The following is a 6,000-nucleotide window of genomic DNA, read 5'->3' as shown; positions in this document are numbered from 1 at the left end:
TTAGGTTTTGCAGAGCTGATTTGGTGGTTACATATTCTTTCTGTTTCTGCCTATCTTGGAAGCTCTTCATCTCTCCTTTTATTATGAATCAGAGTCTTGCTGGATAAAATATTCTTGGCTGCATGTTCTTCTTCATTTAGGACCCTGAATATATCCTGCCAGCCCTTTCTGGCCTGCCAGTTCTCTATGGAGAGGTCTGCTGTTAATCTCATATTTCTCCCCATAAACGTTAGAGATTTCTTGTCTCTTGCTGCTTTAAGGATCTCTTTGTCTTTGGAATTTGCAAGTTTCACTATGAAATGTCGAGGTTTTGAGCGGTTTTTATTGATTTGGGGGGGGGGATATCTCTATTTCCTGGATCTGAATGCCTGTTTCCCTCCACAAATTAGGGAAGTTCTCAGCTATGATTTGTTCAAATACAAAATCTGGACCTCTGTCCCTTTTGGCACCCTCGGGAACCCCAATTAAACGTAGATTTTTCTTTCTGAGGTTGTCATATTTTTCCCTTAACCTATCCTCATGATCTTTTAATTGTTTTTCTCTTTTTTCCTCAGTTTCCCTCCTTGGCATCAACTTGTCTTCTATGTCACTCACTTGTTTTTCTACCTCGTTAACTCTGGTCGTTAAGACCTCTAGTTTGGATTGCATCTCATTTAATTGATTTTTAATTTCTGCCTGATTAGATCTAAATTCTGCAGTCATGAAGTCTCTTGAATCCTTTATGCTTTTTTCTAGAGCAACCAGTGGCTTTATCATTGTGCTTCTGAATTGGCTTTCTGACATTGAATTGTAACCCAAATTTTGTAACTCTCTGGGAGAGAGGACTATTTCTGATTCTTTCTTTTGAGGTGAGTTTTTCCTTCTAGTCATTTTGCTCAGTGCAAAAACAAGTTGTACTGGGAAAAGGAGAAAACGAGAGACGAGAAAAAAGAAAAGAAAAAAAAGAAGAAAAAAGAGAAAAGAAAAAAAAAGGTGGGGGAAGCAAAGAGAAAAAAAAAACAAGTGTGAGTATTGTCTGATTCTATATACTGTAAATCCCTTGTCTTCCCCTGAATCTTTCCAGTGCTGCTTGTTCAATAACTTGCTTTTCCCCTGTCCTTCTAGCTGCTCTTCTGGGGGAGGGTCTGCTGTGCTGATTCTCAGGTGTGAGCACCTGGGGGAGCTGCTCGGCCTCGTGCCTGGTGCCTGGCTCAGTGCAAGTTGTTTATCCTGTTTATCCGGTTTGGGCGCTGTGAAGCTCAGTGGGGGTTGTTTATCCTGTCAGGCCCCAGGAGGAACAACAACAGTGGCTGCGGCCAGCTCTCCAGCCATGGAGTCAGCTATAGCAGTATCTACTGCAGCTCCCAGTCTGCAGGGGCCTGGATGCCTCGGGCGCCGGGGGCGTGGACCTGCACAACTCGGGGCCTCCCGGCGGTAGGAGTGTCCTTGCTGCCCTGTGCCCTCCTGGCCTCTGCTCTTCCGGGGGCGGGGAGTGCCGGATCCTGAGCTGTGTCCCCTGGTGCCCTGGGCTCCGGGACCTGTGCAGCTGGAATCACGCTCCCAGGCCCGCAGCCCCCTCCCCGCGGAGCCGCTGCCTCGGCCACCTTCGAGCTGCTCCCGGGTCCCGGGTCCCATCGGGGCGCTCCGCCCTTTAGGGAGCCTGGCCGGCGGTGTGTGGTGTGCTCTCCTCAGCGGCGCACTTCCTCTGTTAGTGACCCCGGGAACCTGGGGGCTCCACTGCCCCTCCTGGGGTCCTGCCGGAGCTCCCTGCAAGCGCCTTTCCCTTCGGGAAGATTGCTGAAGCTCCTGCTTCTCCGGGATGGGGCTTTCCTGTCCTGGGGGCTCTCACCCGGCTCCTCGTGGGGCCCCTTCCCCTTGGATGCTGTTTTATTTCTTTATTATTTTTTCCCGTTTTCCTACCTTGATAGAAGTGTGAGCTCTTCTCACTGTAGCATTCTAGCTGTTCTCTCTTTAAATCTCAGGCCAAATTCGTAGGTTTTCAGGATGATTTGAAAGTTATCTAGGTAATTTGGTGGGGACAGATGACTTGGGGATCCTACTCTTCTGCCATCTTGCCCCCTTCAAGCAGTGTGGACTTTATTTATTTATTTATTTATTTATTTATTTATTTATTTATGTATTTATGTATTTATTTATTTTAAAATGAGGTCATTCTTTTTTTTAAAAAAAGATTTTATTTATTTATTCGAGAGAGAGAAAGAGAGAGAGAGAGAGAGAGAGGCAGAGACACAGGCAAAAGGAGAAGCAAACTCCACGCAGGGAGCCAGACGTGGGACTCGATCCCAGGTCCCCAGGATCACAGCCTGGGCTGAAGGCGGTGCTAAACCGCCTGGCCATCAGGGCTGCTTGCCCCAGTGTGGACATTTTAAAACAAAAGTTTAACATTACTATATTGATGCTACCCAGTGAAATCTAAATATCCTGGCAATTTGACACCCATCATCATCTACTTAAAAATACAAGAAACAGCTGTCCTAAGTTGGAAAATCGACATCTTCATTTTATCTCTACTCCCCCTCCCTCACATAATTTTATCTGAATGAAATCTCTCTTTCATCCTCAACATCTTTTACCGAACCCTATAGTGGTTCTCTGCAACAAAAATATATAAATAAATTGAAATGCTATTTTCTCCATTGCAATATTTGTTCACTGTGCTAAGACTCTTCATTTTTGAATTTTCCACCAGCACAATTATTGATCATATTACCCAGCTGCTCAGAATAACTTAGTAAATTTTTTTTCAGAAATAAGTAAAAAGTAAAATTTGGATGGAAATGAATCGGTAGGAGAGATGGATGGGATTTTTTTTCAATGAATTAATATTTTCATGGATAAGTATGAGGAGTGAGAATATGAGGCAGGATCATTTACCTTTTTTTAAATCCAAAGAATCAGATGAGACTAGCCACAGCAGTTGGAAAACAAAAAGAAATAAAAGGCATTCAAATTGGACAGGAAAGGGGCAGCCCGGGTGGCTCAGCGGTTTGGTGCTTCCTGCAGCCCACGGTGTGATCCTGGAGACCCAGGATCGAGTCCCGCGTGGGGCTTCCTGCATGGAGCCCATTTCTCCCTCTGCCTGTCTCTGTGCCTCTCTCTCTCTTGTCTCTCAGGAATAAAGTAATAAAATCTTTAAAAAAACAAATTGGAGAGGAAAAAGTAAAACTGTCACTATTTGCAGATGACATGATACTACTTGTATACAGAAAACCCTAAAGCCTCCACCCCAAAACTTTTAGAACAATGAATGAATTCAGTACAGTTGCAGGATACAAAATCAACATACAGAAATCTGTTGCACTTCTATACACTAATAACAAACTACCAGAAGGAGAAATTAAGAAAACAATCCTATTTACAATTGTGCCAAAAAGAATAAAATACCTAGGAATAAACTTACCCAGGGAGGTGAAAGTCCTGACCTCTGGAAACTATAAGACACTGCTGAAAGAAATTGAAGACAACTCAAACAAATGGAAACATATGCCATGCTCATGGACTGGAAGAATTAATATTATTGAAATATCCATATCATCCAAAGCAATCTACAGATCCAAAGGAATCTCTATCAAAAATACCAATGGCTGTCTTCCACAGGGCTAAAACAGGGACCCTTAGGATTTGTATGGAATTACAAAATATCCCAAATATCCAAGGCAATCTTGAGGAAGAAGAAAACAGCTAGAGGTATTATGCCCCAAGATTTCAGGTTATACCACAGAGTTATAGTAATCAAAACAGTTTGGTCCTGGCACAAAAACAGAAACATAGTTCAGTAAAAACAGAATAGAGAGCCCAGGAATGAACTCATATTTGTATGGCTCAAAAAGCCTACGGCATAGGAGTCAAGAATATACAATGGGGGAAAACACAGTCCCTTCAATAAATGGTGTTTGGAAAACTGGACAACTACATGCAAAAAATAAAACTGGACCATTTTCTTACACCATATACAAAAATAAACTCAAAATGGATTAAAGGCTTAAATGTAAGACCTGAAACCATAAAAATCCTGGGAGTACAGGCAGTAAGCTCTGTTGGTCTGACATTGCTCCTAGTGATGGATTTTTTTTGGATCTGTCTCCTCAGGAAAGGGCAACAAAAATAAACAAACTGGGACTAATCAGACTAAAACGGCTTTGCACAGCAAAGGAAACCACTAACACAACAAAAAGACAATCGGCTGAAGGGGAGAGAATGTATTTACAATTGATATATGAGAAGGAGTGAAAATCAAATATATAAAGAAGCCATAAACTCAATATCCCCTACCAGTCCCCCCAAAACCCTAAGCTGATGAAAAATGGGCAGAGGACCTAAGTAGACATTTTTCCAAAGAAGACATGTGGATGGCCAACAGGCCCATGAAAAGATGCTTGACATCACTCATCATCAGTGAGTAAATCAAAATTACAGTGAGATAACATCTCACACTTGTCAGGATGACTACTGTCAAAAAGACAAAAACTAACCTGTATTACCGAGGAGTGGTGAAAAGGGCACTCTTGTGCATTGTTTTTTTTTTTTTTTTTTTTTTGGTTTGGGTTTTTTGTTTTGTTTTGGGTGGGGATTTTTTGGAGTTTGGGGGAAAACTTTTTGTTTTAATTTTTTATTAGAGTATAGTTGATATGCAAAGTTATATTAGTTTCAGGTGTACAACATAGAGATTCAACTTCTCTATCCCTTACACTATACTCACCACAGGTGTAGCTACTATCTGTCACTGAACAGTGCTATTACAATATCATTGACCATATTCCCTATGCTGTACCTTTTATTCTTGTGGCATATTCATTCCACAACTGGAAGTCTATCTCCCGCATCCTTTCACTCATTTTACCGAACCCCCCATCAACCCCCAGCAACCATCATTTTGTTCTCTGTATTTGCAGGTCTGATTCTGATGATTGCTTGTTTATTAATTTTTTTTGTGTTTTAGATTCCACACATGAGTGAAATCATATGGTATTTGTCTTTCTCAGTCTGACTAATTTCACTTAGCAAAATATCTTCCAGGTCCATCCATGTTGTCACAAATGGCTGGATCTCATTCTTTTTTATTTTTTTTTAATGTTCAGGATTTTATTTATTTACTTATTCATGAGAGAGAGAGAGAGAGAGAGAGAGAGAGAGGGAGGCAGAGGCAGAGGCAGAGGGAGAAGCAGGCTCCATGCAGGGAGCCTGACGCGGGACTCAATCCGGGGTCTCCAGGATCAGGCCCTGGGCTGAAGGTGGCGCTAAACCACTGAGCCACCTGGGCTGCCCCTCTCATTCTTTTATAATGGCTGTGCAATATTCCATTGCGTGTGTGTGTATGTACCCCACATCTTCCTTATCAATTCTTCTTTTAATGGACACTTAGGTTGCTTCCATATGTTGGCTACTGTAAATAATGTTGCAATAAACACAGGGGAGCACATATCTTTTCAAGTTAGTGCTTTCTTTGTCCTCAGTTAAATATCCAGTAGTGGATTATTGGATTATATGGTAGTTCTATTTTTAATACCATTGTGCACTGTTGGTAGGAATGTAAATTGGTGCAGCCACTATGGAAAACATTTTGGAGGTTCCCCAAATAACTAAAAATAGAAATATATATGATCCAATAATTCCCTTTCTAGGTATTTATCAAAAAGTAGAAAATAAAAAAGCAAATTTATTTATTTTTAAAGATGTTATTTATTTACTCATGAGAGACACAGAGAGAGAGAGAGGCAGAGACACAGGTAGAGGAAGAAGCAGGATCCATACAGGGAGCCCAGCGTGGGACTTGATTCCAGGTCTCCAGGATCACACCCTGGGCTGAAGGCGGTGCTAAACTGCCGAGCTACCTGCGCTGCCCTAAAAAAGCAAATTTAAAAAAGAATATGCACCCCTGTGTTCATCACAGCATTATTTACAATAGCTGAGATATGGAAGCAACCTAAATGTCCATCGATAGATAAATGGGTAAAGAATATGTGGTGTAAACTGTGGAAGGAGCCTCGGTGTCCATCAAAA

The sequence above is a fragment of the Canis aureus genome, chromosome X (assembly GCF_053574225.1).
Source record: "Canis aureus isolate CA01 chromosome X, VMU_Caureus_v.1.0, whole genome shotgun sequence".
Lineage (NCBI taxonomy): Eukaryota > Metazoa > Chordata > Mammalia > Carnivora > Canidae > Canis > Canis aureus.
This window is presented reverse-complemented; position numbering follows the sequence as displayed.